This window comes from Malurus melanocephalus, unplaced genomic scaffold (assembly GCF_030028575.1).
Source record: "Malurus melanocephalus ecotype Western Australia unplaced genomic scaffold, MMel_1.1 scaffold_351, whole genome shotgun sequence".
Lineage (NCBI taxonomy): Eukaryota > Metazoa > Chordata > Aves > Passeriformes > Maluridae > Malurus > Malurus melanocephalus.
The window spans coordinates 527,666-546,524 of NW_026623583.1; the positions used below are offsets into that span (position 1 = coordinate 527,666).

Genomic DNA, 18,859 nt, shown 5'->3' on the forward strand with positions numbered 1-18,859 from the left:
CAGAGGAGCTTCTCCAAGGGCTGTTCCAAGTGGAACAGGGCTGTTTCTGAGTCCTTCCCAGTCCACCCTTCTACACCCAAAAGTTCCACAATCAGCAAGTTTTGCTCCCAAAACCAATACAAAATGCTCTCCCCCTCTTCATTTATTTCCCCCACSTTCCAGTTTATATCCTGTTCTCCTACAGCTACTTTTGCTGTGCTGTTTCATCAAGTGGATCACTAAAAAACAACATTTTCTGTGATTATATTTGTTTAGTTTTACTTATTTAAATAAGTTGCTTCTCCAGAAAGGTCACTTACTCTTATTTCTCTTTTTTCCCCCCATGAAACAGAAAATRTTTTAGTACATTCTTCTATTTAAATAAGCACAGTAGATTAATTAATGTATTTAGTCTCTGGAAAGCTTCTAAGTTCTGTCTAGCAGAAAGTGGCCATGAAATATTCTGGGTTTTATTTCCCCCCCTGTAATTAGGCATAATAATTAGCACAATAATGCCCTTGTTAACATTCTTAATTAYATGCAACTAGCACATCAATAGCTCCTGGAAGGAAGCTGGTTACCTTTCCATCTCATCCCTGTGGGCTCAGCAAAGMGGGATCCAGGCTGCGGAGCCAGCCCGGCATGCAAATCAAACAGCAAAACTCTTTGGGCTAAAATAGCCCCGACATCAAAACCACTCCTCGAAAAAGTCRTAAAATAGCTCCCAGCCAGGCAAAGAAAAAAGTTCAATAAACCCACTAGATCAAAAGCAGCGCCAGGTTCTCCCAGCTCTCCAGTTTTGCCTCTTGTTCTTGCGGACTCATTAATCAGCTGTGGTCATGGCTCTGACGACACCAGCTCGGGGACCTCTCGCATTTTTACATTTTCAGCGCATATTGCCCCGTCACCAAGCTGCTCAGGTTAGCTCTGCTGGGAGGCTGGCTCGTTCCAGGAATAGAAATTAATTAATCAGTGCATTTTTCCGCCCCCGTGCCAGGAAAAACATCCCTGATTAAAACGCCGCGCTCAAGTTTGCGCAATCACCACCGACACCGCTATTGATTAAATGGAAACCTTGTGAGCACTTACTCATTCTAGAGGTGGATTTATTTCACTCCTCTCAAGCTCCTTTGTTTTAATTAGAGGGTATATTCTAGACACACTATTATTACATATTGAGAACACCTCTGTAAGCCTAAACCATCTTTGTGGAAAAGAGAGTGCTCGGAGATGATGGAAGCATTAATTCCCCGGTTAAAAACAGCCGAGAGAACAGCCTGCCTTGGAGGAAATCACTGAAACTTGGCATGGAAGCTCCAAATCCATCAGCAACGCTGCTTCCAGGCAGAGAAAGTGTTTCAAACTGTGCTGAAGAGTCGKGGCACCCCAAATAAATCCCACTGAGACTGCAAACCTGGCAGTCTTTGCATCTCACTCAGTTCGTACCACTTAAATGGAAATAAAGGAACAACCTTTTGGCCCTGGTCTCCATTAGCAGCCCTCCTCACACACTTGGTRCACTCAAATTCCACGTTATCCTTTTTATATTCCGAAGGATAGGATGTCACACTTGCCCCTGCACCTTTTCACATCTCACTGCTTTCTTTTGTATCTTTATGGAGACAAATGTTCACCAATTCCTTTTGAAAATATAAGATATTAATCCTCACACATCCCATTATAAGGAAATCATGCTAAATTAGCCCGCATTCTATTATAAGGAAATCATGCTAAATTAGCTCAGTAATTACTAATGGTGAATTATCTGGCCAGGTCTGATAGATGGGAACTTGAAACACTTTTGACCTTAAATATCTCATACATTTATCAGTATTTTTCTCACAGTACAATTGCATGGAATGCTTCGGATACAAGATCACTATAAATGTACAATTTTTAGTTATTTTGCCATTTTTTAACTTGCCAAAACCACACAACTCTTCTCAATATGTCTAGAACTCTTTCAAACCTCCACGTGCATAAATTAGTGGTGCTGCATAATTTATGCCCTAATTTATGCACTCACCATGGACCCAATTAGCTCCCCTGTAACAGAATGCCAAACAGATTTCCCCAATAAAGTAGAACAGATCACATCTAATATTTACATAGAATGCTAAGCTTTAACTGGCACTTTGTGTCACCAACTCCAGACTTGGAGAAAGGAATCCTGAATTCAGCAGGGACAACTTCCACCATCCCAGACTGCTCCAAACCTCATCCAGCCCAGCCTTGGGCACTGCCAGGGATCCAGAGGCAGCCACAGCTGCTCTGGGAATCTGTGCCAGGGCCTCCCCACCCTCCCAGGGAAGGATTTCTTCCCAATATCCAATTTAAATCTCTCCACATGATGGGGACTCCTCCTGCACAGCACAGCCCCTTCCCCTCAGCGGGCAGGAGGTTATCATCTGCTACCAGAGAGCTTCAAGGACTCAATATCTTGATTATTCTGTTAATGGTTTAATCTCCACAGCCCAGCTACCTTAATTCCTTGGTTAAGGCTGAGACATGGCCAAGTGCTCACAAGACAATGCTCCACCAGGAGAGCTGAGAGTGATGTGGGGAACTGGGAGAAGAAAAACCACAAAAAACAGGGGTGACATTCGTGCCTTTGATATTTCTCACTCACATTGGGAAGCAGAAACCCTGCCAAACATCTGTGTGCTGTGATGTTGCTGCATCCTCCCCTCTCCCTGCATTTATAACCTGTTGAGGCATCTCCCAGGTATTTATTTTGTCAAATTTTGGCTGCCCCAGGTGCTGAGAGCACCATGGAGAGCACCAGGGACTGCAGCAAGCTGGTCAAATCCAGGCTGAACTGTGCTCAGGTTTGCCCAGTTAAACCTCAACCAAAATATTGACACAGAGCAATGCTGTGCAGATAACCAAGATCCCTGTAAAGCAGTTTGTCTGTGAAGTGGACCATGAACTGATAAAGAAATGGAGTGAAATGGGGAACTGCTTCCCTGCGTCCTCTCTGAGTAATTTCAGATACTGCTGTCCCGTGTGAAATATGCTCACRGGGGCCATGAGCAAAGCCATGGCTGATGTGCTGTGGCAGGGTGAAGTGCACTAAGTCACTTCACATGACAAGCAAATCATTTGTCACCTTTCAGGCATTTATTTCAAGCAGATTAATCGAAGTGAGCCATTTGGATTTTCATGGATCTCTAAATTAGCTTAGCTCTTTCACCTAACAACCTCCATTCAAGGCTCTCTAAAATGTTTATGGCATAATTTTAACTTATTATTATGAGCAGAATAACAAAAAAAAATCACGTTATTTTTACAGCTCTAATGAGAATCCTATAGCACCAGATGGGCAAAATGATCAGAGTTGATCCAATGAGTGGTCCTATTTTGCATCCCACAAACACAGGAGGGCTGTGGCCTTCCAATCCAAAATAATGCAAAATCCTGGCTAAAAACACAAATACTTTTTGCTCAGGTGTGTTTTGGTTGAAGTRCACAACTCTGCAATGAAGTTTGGCATTCTTTAAGCAGAGGGCAGTATTACATCAGGAAATGGTTATTAAAGTTACCTGCTCTGCTGTATGTGAGATTACAGCACTACCATATAAAAGACATATTCCAGGTAACTGATTTTATGGAGATATAAAGTTTCAGAAACCACAGCTACATTCAATTATGACAGAAAATTATAGATAGGAGAGCACTGCAGCCTCCTCCTACACTTTGCTAAGAATAAAAACTCCTTGTCAATACATTGAAGGGACTTGGCCAAAGTAAAACAATCCCAGAGGTTTTGCCCTTCTTTCCTTATTGCACATCCAAATCTGCAATTAATGAAATACAAATAAAAACAGTTGCTCTGCCCACTGTTACCTTTCAACCCACACGTCCTCCCATTGCTCCTGGAGCTGGCACTGCAATCCTCTAACARGAATTACTCCTCTGAGCATCYTTTGATGCTCTGGTCCTCCAGAAAYCCCCAAGCTCTCTAYKGCTGCTGCTCCTCCTGATGGCAAAGTGGGAGCTGAAARCTCAGCCAGGAGAGAACATTCCCAGCAAAGGCTCAGCCTCTGAACTTCCCCTCCAGCTTTGACATTTGTGTAACATTCAGAGGCCTCCTGCTCACGCAGAGCCGTTCTCCTCCACCAGTCAAGCACTTCAGATGGGAAGAATTATCTATTCCTCRCTGACATCTCCCACTAAATGGAACATTTAATTAATTTGGTCCGAGGCCAGTCTGATTCCTTTCGCTCGCATGAAGATGAACACGACTTGTAACTCTCTGGCATCCCTWCTCCTCCTCCTCCTCCCCCTCAAAAGGAACTTTAGTTGTTTACAGAATAGATACAAGAAAACCCAAGCTGGTACAGTGACACATCATTAGTTAAAAATACACCACAGCATAAAGAGCTTTAGTGCCGAGAGCGCGTCGGAATGCAGAATTACACGAAAATGGCTTGGGAAGGAAAATGAAAGTCATCTGGAAAGGGGCGATTTTTTCTGTTCCTGGCTGGAGCAGAACAAAAAAGTCTACAAGCGCTTTGTGTTACTGCAGAAAGACAACTTTAGTGCAATTAACCGAGTTTAAAATACAGTGTAAAGGGTTATAAAAACACTTGAAATGTATCTCTGAAATGCAGACAGGGCATAGCAGGGGGAAAGGTCTCAAAAGACAAAAAAGCAAACCCAAGGCTCCACGACTGCAGGTCCCTGGCCAGAGCCAGCACATGCAGCAAGTGGGATTTGTGATGTGCAGGAAGCACTGCAGACAGAGATGAGGATGCAGCAGAGATGGGGGGAGCTCCTTGGGAGAATCCCTGTGCAGAGCCCAAAGCCACCRAGCCCTGCGCTGGGTCTGAGTGTGGCACATGGTGAGCTGGGACTGCAGGCAGAACACAGCCCAGGATGAACCCAGAATGAACCCCAGACCCACAGCTCAGCCCCACAGCAGCTCTCAGAGCTGAGAGCTCCCTGGCAGAGGCAGCTTCTCTGTAAGGTTGGGGTGATGCTCCACCTCGAGCTGCTGGGAGCTCTCAGCAGAGAGAGAGAGAGCTCAGGTTCACATCTCAGAGCAGAAATAAGAGCAGAGATCCTCTGAAATAAAGCACTCACACCTTGCTCAGAAACAGAGCTCACAGGAAGGGAATTGACTGAAAAACAGCAGGTGGAATGTAATCAGGTGACAGCATCTGTGCAGCACCTGCAGAATTTGGGTTGGAAGGACCTYAAAGCYCATCCAGTGCCACCCCTGCCATGGCASRGACACCTCCCACTGTCCCAGGCTGCTCCCAGCCCTGTCCAGCCTGGCTTYRGACACTCAGGTGGGGCAGCCACAGTTCCTCCGTGCCAGAGCCTCCCCAAACTCACAGGGAAGAGTTTCTCCCTAAATGACCAATCTCCCCAATCTTCCATCTACTGCCATCATAGAGAGGTGATCCCACAAACAACAAAGCATTTGGAATGCCTCCATGATGAAGATCGGTTTAAGATCTTGATGGATAAAAAGAAATTCTGAACATTATATTCCTGTAGCTGTCTCAACAAGAATTACCAATTTGAGATAGTCAATAGTGGGGCTCGAGTTCCAGGGGCATAACAAAGCACAGCCTCCTGCAGCTTCAGTGCTGCCAAAAARGTCCCCAAGAAAAAGGGAAAGAGATGCTCCAGTGACATTTTAAAGGGGGAAAAAAACCCAGAGGTAGCTCTAATCATCAGCCTCTGATGAGGTGTTTTAATTCTAGGATAACAGACTGTGGCAAAACCTAAATAAAAACAAAGAAAATCAGGACACATCTGCTCAGCATGAAAACAGGTTTTTTTTCCCCCCCATCTGCTTCCTGAGGAAGAAAAAAGACTTCAAGGACTGTGCTGAAGATAAGATCTCCTGTATCAAAGCAGGTGATACAGTAGAATTGTGATAATTCTTGTGGAATGAGAGGAACCAAGATTAAGAGGAAAATGAGGAAATAAGGGATCTTTGAACTACTTTGAAGCGGGGCACCACAAAGCTGATCCAAATTCCCATTAACTTCAGCAGTGCATGAAATGCAGTTTGCTGCCTGTGTGGCTCCATGTTCTGGAAATTCCAACAGTGGACAATTCTCTCAAAATACAGGGATTGCAGGGAGGGATGAGCACTACACAACTCTGCAGGTTTGGAACTGTAACGAACCAGAAGCACAGAGGAAAATCCAGATTGGGCAGGGAGAAGAACTCAAGAAAGAACTGATGGCCAAGAGCTGTTTCGTGCAAAGAGGAATGAAAATAGTGGCTGTGAGACTGAAGTGATAGCTCCTGAAAGATTCAGAAGTGGCGAGGGAGCTGCAGTGATGAGGAAAGAGCAGAAGGAATTACAGACTGGAGACAGAAAGTGAGTCATATTCCAATTCCTTCTTTGTGCCACATGGTGTATTGGGGACAGCTGCCACTCAATAAGTCCTAAAATAACATTTTACTAGAAAACTTYGAGCAGGGCAGTTGCACTACATCACCTCTGCAGATCCCTTCCAAATTCAATAAAAACCATCAGAACTTGCAACATGGTACATGAAGATTTGTCATTTTAAAGGAGTTTTAAGAGAAATCAAAGCAGAAGATGTATTTGCAAGTGAGGAGATAAAGATGTTGGTTCCTAGAAACAGGAACAACAGTTGGAATGAATTAAGCAAACCAAAACCATCTTTTTTTTCCTTGTCAGTAAGGATAACAGTGATCTTGAGAAATTCAGACTCAAAATTCAAAGGAAAACAAAACTTCAAAATTGACCCTAAAGAATATTTCTCATCCCCCTCAGTTGGCAGATGGATCCTTTGGAGCAATTCATCCATTTGTCATACAATTCCYGAGGCAAGGGATGCAAACAGGAGCCCAAGGCCAACAAAGAGAGACGRGGAAACATCTCTGAGTGACCCCCACTGTAACAACTCTCTGCAGAATCACAGCTAAAATTGTTTTATTGACAATAAGTAGAGTGATAAAATCAGTTCTAGCAAAGATCAGATCAACTATTTTAACCTGCAAAGGTTATTAATCCTCATTATAGATTTTGTAAAGAACCTTTGTTTCTGTTTGAGTMATTTCTATGAATCAAATCTTGTGAAAACGAGGAGTAGAATCAAAATGTGCCACAATGAACCATGAGGGGTGRACAGCATCAGGTGTCTCATCCACACAATTGGGATTTCTTAATTTTCAGCCACATTTTTCATCATCTCAGAATCCCAGARTGGTTTGGRTGAGAASGAACCTTAAAGCCCTTCCAGTTCCACCCCTTCCACCATCCCAGGGTGCTCCAAGCCCCATCCAACCTGGCCTTGAACCTGACTAAAAACTCAATAACACTGCTGCAGTACCAATCCTGGCAGCAATAATTCCAGGGTCACAATTCCAGCACCCAAACGCACCTCCCTGTTTGCCAATTTAGCATTTTTTGCCTTATTGGAGATTAAAGGGTCAAGGGGCACAAGAGATGCACAGCCAAGACACCTCATTTCCATTTGTAAAGTAAATGTTTAATATTCCAAGAGTTGGAAATTAATTTCCTAAATGTTAATTGACGCTATTTCAAATYGCTGAGGGCACATTGAAGGCATTTCAGATGATTAACACTGGATTTGATRGCAAAGAAGCCATTTCAGAAATGGTCAGAGCCACAGCCATTCCTCCCATCCCACCTGCAGCAAGAAAAGCTCGCTGAAAATCAAGTAAAATGGTGTAGYTTAATCTGACTGAAATCCAACCATCCCCAGCCTGATTTTGTGTCCTTCACCTGAGGAAGGGCAGCCCCCCCTGATTTTTGGGGCTTTTTTTTTGGGTTTGCACTGTGGACATCACCGATGACACAAGTGGAGGCTGTTCAAGCCACTCAGCCCCTCACAAGCTCATCCTTAAATAACTAAAATCACTAAATAATCCAAATAATTGAAAGAAAAATAATCATAAACCCCCCAGTTGATCTGCAGCCCCCCCAGCCCAAGCAGCACTCCCACAGGGTACAGGATAAACCACAATTCCTGACTCAGATAATCCATGGAAAAAAGTGTCATAGTAGCAATCCAAACTCCGAGGTGTGCTGGGGAAAACACATCTGTGAGGAAATGGGGGCTCTCCTCCCTGCACACTTTTCAGGATCTCTACACTCTCTGAAATCGCCCTCGAGGCAGCAGCCACCACGGGATCCGCGATGACTGATGCTCCATCTCCAACAGCAAATCCTACTGTGATTTTAATTGAATTCCAGCAGCCATTTTATTTTTTTCCAGAGMCTCTCGACTCTCTATTTCTTCCTTGCTCCCAGTGATTCAGCAGTTTATTCCTCACTACACTAATCCCTCCATGAGACAGTTTCTCATTCTTTTTTAGCAGTGCTTGTGACAGCAGCCACTCTGTATCTTGGGTGTTTGGGGCTCTCCCTTTTTTACTAAATAGAAATTTATCTCAGACATACTTTGGCTTTCAGGCTCTGCCACTTCTCCAGCCATGAGAAGCAYCACGAGTTGCAGGAATTAAAAAAGGAGACAGAAAAATGGAAACCTGGAGCCCAGAGGATCAGAAMCAGGCAGTGACACCTGCCTAGAACCTAAAGCCAGCTGGGAAATGTTCTCCAGAATATCTCCAAAATACATCTTTGCTATTTCCATGGGGCTTCACAAAACTGCCAACTGGCTGTTTGAGTCACTCACCTAAAAGGGGCAGAAATTCAGTCAACARGGAAAAAAAAAAATAGAGAAAACCAGCTGGCAGGACCCACCTCTGCCAGAAATCTCAACAACTCCTATCATTCAATAACACCTTGGAACCCAGGCTGACACATCTTGACCCAACTATTTAAGCAGCGGCTCAAAACTCAGCCTAAAGACTCTTTCTTGCAGTAATGAACAGCTTAAAAACACCATAATTGCTTCTGACCATAATCATCCACCAGCCATGAGCTGTTTATCTCAGAAAATTAATCCTCAAAGGGTGACCCTCATGTCCACGGTGTGCTCTCAGTCACGAGCAGTGATTGATAAGTTATTCCCAGCCAGCCCACAGAGCCACTGGTAGTGGCATTTTATCATCAAAGTTCCTGTGCCCTTAATCAAAGGCTAATTCAACACGAAATCCTTAACTATGGGCTGCACCAGGAGATAAAGTCGGCAGCCTTGAAAAGGCCGGGGGATGGCAATTTGCACACACAAACACCAGATTTAGAGCTGCCATCATAACCTGCCTCATCAATCAYGGGTAGCTGCTCTTACAGGGCCGTTTTCAGAGTGTATTAAACTTCACGACATCTTAACCTTCTTGTAAGGCCACAATCATCTCTTTTACAATATCAACCAAGTGCATGAGGGCAGATCTGCTCCGTGCCAGGGAATTTCTCGTGTTGTATTTCGGAACGAGCGGCGCTKCTGCTTCACCAAACATCCCTTGGGGTTATTCCAACCCTATGGTCCCACTCAGGGAATGCAGACATCACAGCTCAAATGGATTCTGAGAGAAAATTCTGAAAATTCTGAGAGAAAATGCTCTGAAATGCTGAAATGGGGCACATCCCTCAAGCTATTACCTGGTAATTTCCTGTTCTGCCAAAACTTGTTTGCAAGGAGAAAAGTTGGCCAGGTACCTGGGACTGAACACAACTCAATCCTATGTTTTGTGCAAGTATTCATCGTGTTCTGATGGAGAGACAAGTCATGAGGATTCCATCCTCAATGTTACTCAAAGTATAAAAAAAACCCACAAAAAACCCAAAAACAACCAAAGAAAAAAACAAATCCAATACAACAAACCAAAAAAACCCAAACCAACAAAAACCCAAACCCCTAAAATCTGAAACAAAATGCAGGTTCTGCAATTTTTAGTTACAACCCAGGTTCTATCAAAAAGTTGTCATTTCACTCTGCGGTAAAATTGGGATGTTCTCTCCCAGATCCAACTTCCAGGAGAGCAGAGGCTGCTCATCCTTAAAAAAACACAAGCTGATCCACCATGAAATGGCAGGTTTGGTGATTCTGTTTATCAAGTTTTTTAGAACCATGGATTCTGGTTTAATTTTGAAGGGGTTTTGGGTAGCACGAGGAACCCAGCTGATAAGGGGAGAATGAGACATCCAAGGAAAGGGATGGCAGAGAAGGTGAAAAGGGGGAGAAGGGAATCAGGCTGGGAGGGGAGCAGGAGATAATAGAGAGGGAAAGAAAGGACACAGCAGATTTTGAGAGGATTAGGAGAGGAACAAGGAGCCAAGGAAAGAGAACAGTTACGGATCTGGGAAGCAGAAGGAAGCTGGAGATCACAAACAACCCTTGTCTTTGAAGGGGGGATCTAAGAATTCCATGCTGGAGGCAGTTTAGTCCATCCCAATAATCCTCTTTCACACTGACCCCCAGCATTTCCACCTGGAACGAGCAGCCAGGACCAGCAGCCAAGAGCTGCCAGGCACAAAGTCACACCCCAGCAAAGGGGACACTGCCAACAACCAAAACCAGTCCCAATCGTGTCAAACCATGCCCTGAACCTGCTGCCTTTCAGACTCTGCTCATCACAAGCTCCTTTTCCAGAGCTGTCACCAGCACATTCAGGATTAGGACATTTCTGCAGCACAACTGTGCATTGTCTGCTGGCAATAATTCTAATTAAAATTACACTCCAAGCCTTGTTGTGGAATACAGTTTGCAGCATCTGTTCTTTGTAAGAGGACTGTTGGCCTGTCACTGTTTCAATTAGCTTGACAGGTAATCAGGTAGAATTGTGTAATTATACCACTACAAGCACAAMTGTTTCTTTTCAAATCCCTGCTTTTTGGGTCCCTTTGGTCAACCACAGCCAGTTTTGAGGCACGAGACCAGAAGCAAAAGCCCAAACTCAGCTTCCTCAGGGTCTGGCTCTGGCTCAGCAAGGTCCACGTGCTGCTGAGGAATGGGGGAGAGAAATCCTGCCCTCCCCCAGAGATGAAATATGTATAAAAGCTGAATGTGCAGTCCCCAAATGTGTCATTTTGTCAGGTACAGCAGCGTGTGAGACTGTTTTCCCTACAAAACATGCTGTGCTTGCTCTTTGGGAGCACGACACTGCATCCCAAGGCTCGCTGCCACCAGGGCACAATTCAGACTCTCAAAGTTCAGTGTTTGGGACACTCAGCACTTGGGTGACATTGCTGTTCCCACTCCCCACATCACACACACCCCAAGAACCCAGTTCTGACTTGCAGGGCCATTCCAGAACCAAATTCCCCCTGGCACCGCTGACTTTTTAATGTTTTAATGGTTCCTTTCACTGAACCCTTCCCCACACTCAGCTTTTATTTCAAACACCCCTTCACTGCCAGTGCCACGCAGAAGAGAGACATTTCACCCAAATCCCAGTCACATCCTCACTAATGACAGTGTTTACCCAGCAGAGAGGTGGCTCTGTAAATTCATTAATTTAAAAGCAATTTGCACCCTGGTGTCAGTTTTTGGGAGCCATCGCCGCCCTGCTCGGGGCTGTCCCCTCTGCTCCTCCACAATTCCCATCAAACGGGCATTTGAGGATTGCCAAGGCACAACACAGGCCTGCAGCCTAAAAATAATATCCTGAGATTTGATCCTGCACTTCTTATTCAGGCTCAATTAATCAAGGGTTGCCTAACTCTTCAGAGGTGCTTTTCATCAGCAGATTGGAAACGCTTCCCAAACGGAACGGGGATCAGCATCTCCTTTTTGCTGTGGGGAGCCTGAAAATGAGATTTCACCTGAGAAGGAGCTCTGAGGCTAATTTAGGAGTTCTGTCCAAAGGGATGAGGAGTCCATTATTCAAAGTTATCTTTTATATTAAGAAATAAGCTTTTCCTTTCAGAGCACCRGAAAGACTAGAGAGTGATCCATCCCTGAATTTATCCTCCTGGCTTTGAAAGCCTCACACYAAGATAGCACACTGCAAAAGAGCCAGGCTGAATAAGGATATTTACTCCAGTTTTCATTGTGAACACCACCCAGGACTAAGGAGAAACTTCCAAGAATTAAGAAATTAAATATTTTTGTCAGAAACCATCTGTAATCTCTCTGAACAGACACAGTAATAACATCTAAAACTAAAGACAAGGCTTATTTTTCAAATACTTAATTGTAAGCTCTGAAAACATCTTGTTCTTCTTAGGAAACAACATAATTCACACTTAAAAGCATGTTGAAAAAAACCCCTCAAGATAATTTCAGGTTCTATAGAACAAAACCCACCTCTCCACTAACAAAATTGATTCCCTTTGACATTCAAACTGAGAGGCCATTAAGAAAATTTGAGTTTCAGAAACGCCACAGGTTTTTTTGACTAATTCAGCTGCAGAGTCAATCATCCAATCATTAATTAAACACCAATTCTGGAAACCTCTTGACAAGAACAGTAAGAGCCCAGCCAGAAAAAAAAACCCTGGAACATTATTGATAACAAGATATCAATATCCTTTTGTAAAAGATTCATTCTGTAACTTCCATACATCCTTTTAAACAATAATTTACAATTTCCCATTTACAATAATAGCTGAAGGCAAACTGTTCCACATTTTCCAATGTAGAATTGYATAAATGCAACATATACACACTTCAGAATTTAAATGCAGATTTATACWTTCTTTTAAAAAGGAAATCAAAACCCCCTGTCAGGGCACAGAGAAACTCCAGGGCAGATTCTTGAAAGCAMAAACAATGCAAAGCAGATTCTGACATTCGATGCAATGATATTAAAAATAAACATCATTTAAGAATAAAGACACATCAACACCAACCACCAAAATTAGGATTAAAGAATTCTTACCTTCTCCAGTGCATGATATGGAGACTTCAGTCAGATTTCCAATACCTGAAAGGAGAAATTCACAGGCAAAGTCAGTTATACTGATATTTTAAGACACTAAATTATTTYTTGTTGAYGTTAACTTGTTTGGCAGAGCAAGARGCTGTCTGGCATTGCTTTTATTTGCTGTTTTCAAAGTGCCACGGGACCAAAGCTGAACCTGCTCAGATCCTTTTCCACTGCTGGGTTCTGTTCCCCCTCAAATCCACGAGGTCTCTTTTCCAACCCCCAAAGCCATGCTCCACTCCCCACACCCTGGGGTTCCACCTGGGATGACTCAAACCTTGTTTTTTCCACCTCTGACTTCACCAAAGGCTGAAACTCTTCCACTGCCACCTCAGTGCAGCTCTCAGCCAACAACAAACCACCCTAAACCCCCAAGAAGGGCTGAGACAGAGCCATTCCCTGTTAGATCATCCAAACCACAGCAAGAATGTTTTGAAAAATAGGAAAAAATGGGAAACTCGTTCAATACACKGTGTAATCACATAACTTCACAGGTTTGGTAGCTGGGTATGGGTCACCCAGAGAACATATGGCAGGTGGAGAGGATGTTTATGGAGCTAGAATTCAGTGAGCACCAGAAATGAAGGAAAAGATAATATAAGGAAATAAATTTTTTTTTTTTTTTTGCACTATCAACACATACCAGAGAGGAGAGGCAGAAAAAGGAAGTCTGACATTTTGCCTAAAGATAAGCAMCCATTTCCTGGGTTGTAGCTTGGATTCCAATCTGATGTGAGGAAGTCACAACCAGAGGACACCCCTGCTCCTGGAATGGAGTTGTTACCAAAGCCCCTGAGAATCCCTGAAAATGAGATATTGAGAAGAAATTCTTCCCTATGAGGGTGGGGAGGGGCTGGGATGGAATTCCCAGAGCAGCTGTGGCTGCCCCTGGATCCCTTTGAGTGCCCAAGGCCAGGCTGGACATTGGGGCTGGGAGCAGCCTGGGACAGTGGGAGGTGTCCCTGCCATGGCAGGGGTGGCACTGGATGAGGTTTAAAATCCCTTCCAACCCAAACCATTCTGAGATTCTGTGGATACAAAAAGCTTCTACACCACATTCTGCACTGGGGAATTGCATCCCTGGCTATCTAAAGAGATCTTTTCCTCCATTTATCACGGACACACCACTCCCACCACCATCAGCAGCTTTCAGCAGGGATGTGCTCTGACATCTCCCAYCCTGAGCATTCCACTCACAGCTCCCTGAGCTTTGCACAGCTCTGCTTTTCCCCCAACATTTCCTGCAGGGAAGAGCTGAAGACCTGCAGGGGAGCAGGTGGGATCCAGCCCCATCCCCAGGGCAGGGAAAGCTTTTCCATCAAAGCAGGCTGGAGGCAGGCAGAGCCAGATGGAGCCCCACCCAAGTGAGCACAGCGCTGGGGAGAGCGGGTAAATATTTGACATTCCCAGCTACGCTAATTAGACATCAAGAAGAAACGAAAGGTTTTGTACCAATCAAAATATTACTCTATTTACTGTAACTGTTCAGCTCATCACTTCAGTCAGGGAAAGTTGGGGAGAGCAACTCRCACAAGTTCAGCGCCGCTCCGACACCAACGTTGCTTTTAGACACCTACAGATCCAACCCTTGCTGCTGAAAACAAAGGAATAAAACCTGCAGATTTTGACTTTGAGAACTTGATCTCTTCAGTACAGTGAGATTTCAAGCCCCCTGAGCTCCGTGGGCAGGAGGAGGCCAAGGCACCCGAGGTGTCTCACGGAACACCCGCCACGCACAACCCTCAGAGCTGCACTCGGGGCTTTTGTTTTCCCATCCCTGTCATTCCTGTGTGCATAACTGAGCGAGGGTGGCTTTTTTTGGAACCTACGTGGGAGACTCTGGATCCAATCCTCATTTTTCTCTTCCCCCACGCCCCCGGCGAGCGCGGTTACTACGATGCTSGTGGCTGCTGTCTCCTGCTGGAGCTGCTCCACGCTGGGTGGGCGCTCGCTCGGGCACAAAGCTCATCTCCCACGTGCCCACGGAGGACTTTGGGTACTGCAGGGTTTGGGGGCAGAAGAAGAARGTGAGAGGCTGAAAAACCTCCACATTCTGATTTGTGTCTGCTTAGCAGCTCAAGGCAGCAACACAGACCTACTCAAACCCTTCAGGAACCGCAGGTTCCAACAACAGAAACGCTTTCATGGACAATTTGTTGAAATGCTCTGTCTTGGCAGAGAGATATTGACTCAAAACCAGGGATGAGGCAAATTCAGAATGTTCTGCTTTCAGCACAGCGTTTCATCCCACAGTAATTCCAAGAAGCTGAGCACTGCTGCCCATAAAACCCACAGATCTGGAGCTCAGGGAGGTTTAGTGGGGACCTGGCACTGCTGGGTTCATGGCTGGGCTCCTCTTAGAAGGATTTCCCAACCTTAACAATTCCGTGTTGGCGATGGCGATTAAATTATCTGTACATTATCCTCAACAGCAGCACCAAACCTGAACTTACAGCTGGAAAACCGAAAGCATTTCAGTCACACACTCCCCCCAAACATCTGCAGTGCCCCAGCAATTCTGCTCAACAACAAAGAACCCTCCCCTAGCCCGGGGCTCTTGGCCACAGTTTGCCATGAATTCAAACCCGTTCATCCCCAGTGAAACCAGCCTGGAACAGATCCTGCTCCCCCCCCTCAGGTGACACTACAGAAGACAGCACTCTAAAAACTGAATTTAGCAGGTTCAGTATTTGCTGCATCCCTTGTCAACAGAAGGCTTTGAAAAAAAAAAAAATAAAACCTTCAGAACACTGAGAGGAAGTTGTCTCCAAAGGAAAAGGCAACAACACTCTTTTAGTGCAACTCCCCAGTCACCACTGCAGTCATTCTTGAAGCTGTAACTTCCCAAAAATCCTAAAAAGAAACTCGGTTTTGTGCAAACCTCGTTTCATGTAAAGGAACAGCACATTCTTCAAGGGGGGGAAAAATGACTTAAGGAGAGAAAGTAAAAATAGAGAGGATTCATTTCACAGCAATACTGTGTGTGTGCACAGAAAAATTCCACTTTTTTTTGTGGAGGCAGTTCTTTGGGAGCTGGCAACAGGGAGCACTGATGAGAGCCTGGAGATGTGCTGATCCCTCATCTGCTGCCAGCAGAAACCCATACATTAAACCCAAATTTATATTGACACAAACTAATGCAGGCTGGGCTGAATGCGGCATTCCCAGGAAACACGAGGTGTGTTTCCCACCTGGAAGYTCATTAGCATAATATGCAAATCCTGGCACACCTAATGCACCCTTCCTCAGAGAACTTTGGGGTGAGGCTGTGGGGAAGGGGAGGGGGCATTTCCTGGGGAGGGAATCAAGACAGGGACATTCCTGAGCCTGGGATTCCTCAGCCCAAAATCATTCCTTGGCCACTTCAAACACACCGTAACTCATCTGCTGATTGTTTTCATTATTTTACTGTCCCTGGTTCTGCTCTGGGTTCCGATTTATGGACTCAGCCTCCTCAGGCACTGTTTGCATTGCCTGCCAAACCATAGACTCGTCCTGTCTTCCAAATTCACTGCTTTCAACCAAGATTTAATAAGGAACTACGAGATTTTGAGTCTCTGCTTCACTCCAGTCTCAAATTACTTCACTCCAGGAGCCCCCAGACTGCAGATTTTTCTTTATCTCAACCCCCTGTACACTGTAAAAAGCTTTCCCAGCTCCTGTTTTCCACTGAGTTTTTATTCTGCAAACTTCCAAAACTTCCCCTTCCTACAAACACAATATTCACTTCCTACAAACCCAATATTTGCTTCCCACAAATACAATATTCATTTCCTACAGACACACTATTCACTTTCCACAAACACAATATTCACTTCTCTCAAACACAATATTCTTCACTTAAGCTGAAAGAACACGAAAAACATAATCCTATGGACTTATTAATAAATGTTTATAAATAATCAAGTGCATCTCAACCTGTTCTTGCCCCTCTTCCTTTCCAGCAGCCTTCAAGATGAAAGCTGCTCCCACCACTGCTCTGCTGCCATCCCTGTTCCGCTCCTGGAGGGCATTTCTGGGAGCAAAATCTGTGCTCACCCAGCTCTGCCACCTCCTCAAACACAAATCCAGAGGATGTTCACTCTGAATTTCCACCACCTGGATCAGCATCACAGCCCAGACACGGCCCAGCCCTTCCCCACATCGCTGCCTCTCCTCCTGTTCATGTTACGAGCACAATGGATTGATTACGAGAGCTCAGAGGAACAGACACAGACTTTTCTGGAGCTGAAATATCAATCCCATGTGCAGAAGCATTTCCTGTGCATTTAAATGCTGTTTAGTGAGTCAGCCAAAATCATCCTGCAAGTGTCATCCATCTCCTGAAGGAAAAGCTCCCACAGCCGAATCTCCAGCACAGCTCTCCCAGGGATTGAGGGTTTTAACTTCCAAGCAAAATGCTGTCCAAATAGAGATCTCATGTGATTTATTCTAATAAAAAAAAAGTGAAAAAAATAAATATTTCAAACTGTTATTTGGTCTCATCAAGTGGGGATGARCGTTACAAGTTTATATTGGATTTTCAGCCTTTACAATTCCATTTGTTTGTTGTCATTTGCTTCACAAATGAAAASAACGCTGAGGTTTCTTTGACAATCTCAGCAGAGAATTCTGGTGTTTATAGATTTATTACCAATATGCAGCCATGCAGGTCAAAGGGATTCACCAGCTGATTCCTAAATTGAACTTGTAATGTGCACAACCCTTAAAATTGTCTTTACTACTTAAAATGGGTTTTCCTGCTCTGTCAGAACTCTGTGCACAGAGAAGAGGCAGCTCTCTGAAAGGTGCTCTCCCAAAGCTCTTTTCTCTCAGAGATCCAAGTGGACAGTCCACAAACCAGGAAAAAGCCCAGGATAATTCCAGGAGGCTGCAGGGAGGGGATGATGTGTTCATCACCTTCCTGCTTTRAATGCAAAGTAATGACACAAATTAAATTGGTTTTCATTGTCTGTGAGTGATGCCTCTGTCTCTCTCTGAAATGCTGATTAAGAGATCCTCTCCTCATTTGCATACAGCCATCAGCTTCCCACAGGTAATTGCAGCTGATCTTGTCAGGCTCTGGTGACACAAWGGGACAATTCTCTTCTGACACAGTCACATCTTTTTGCTACCAACATAAAACATCTTCATTTTGTTCTCCAAGCAGCACAAGGGGATGGGTTGGACCAGCTCCTCTTTAGGAAATCACCACATTTTAGTCACCATCACCACAATCTGCAGGTTTATAACCCTGATTGTCRATGAGGTGTCAGTGCAGCAGCTCTAACACTGTACAAAACCCAACTTCACTCCCTGTGCACGAGGAGCTGAGGCTGGGTGAGCTCCCCAAGAGAAAATCCCACCACAGCTCCACCAAAACTGATGGGGCTGCTCATCCTTCTGCATTTCTTTACTTTTATTTTGGCCAAAGCCTGTCTCAGGTGCAGAATTGTCCAATGTCACATCTTGACACAGCTCTATCTGCCAGGGAAGGGAGGGCACCAGCAGCTCCCCTTCGTTCCTTGTTCCCATCACTCCATTAAATTAATTTTTTTTACTGGRATTGAAGAGCCAAGAGCAAAAATTACAAGCAATCAGAAATCTCTCTAATCACCTGCAACCAATTACAAAGCGCCAAACAAGAAAGGTCACTGATAAAAAAACCAAATCAGGCTCCGAGTAATTAATGTCTACACAACACACAATAATTAGCAGCCCTGACAGTTCATTTCCCAGGTTTTGCCATTCAGTTTTTWTCTGAGCTGACAATTCAGGGCCTATTTGCAAGCTCAGGTATGTACCCACACAGTCCCCTGATCACTGTAAGCCAAGGCCTCAAATATTTACTGCTAATAAAACATTTCCAACTTTTAGCAAAATTATCTTCCAGGACTCAGCAGTGAGATTTTTTTTTATGACCTTCTGTGGTGAGGAATCATCTTGTGCAGCGAGATAAAATGGATGCACGCCCACAGTCTCTCCTCGCCGGAGCTGCAGCTCCATCACCATTAAATTGTTTGTTTTTTTTCTCCTTCTTAATTTGTTCCTTGTCCTTGCAAACCCGAAGACATTTCAGATCGCCCACACCCTCCCTCGGCACCATGTTCTC

The 18,859-nt window shown here is 44.5% G+C and overlaps 1 protein-coding gene across 1 annotated transcript in view; it reads right to left on the bottom strand.

The window, feature by feature from the left end:
• Positions 1-18,859, bottom strand: part of LOC130580643 (contactin-4-like) — a 231,459-nt gene that overhangs the window by 183,778 nt on the left and 28,822 nt on the right. Inside the window, exon 2 of the mRNA XM_057378263.1 lies at positions 12,724-12,768. The gene's annotated coding sequence lies outside the window, so the exon portion shown is untranslated. The remainder of the gene's footprint in view (positions 1-12,723; positions 12,769-18,859) is intronic.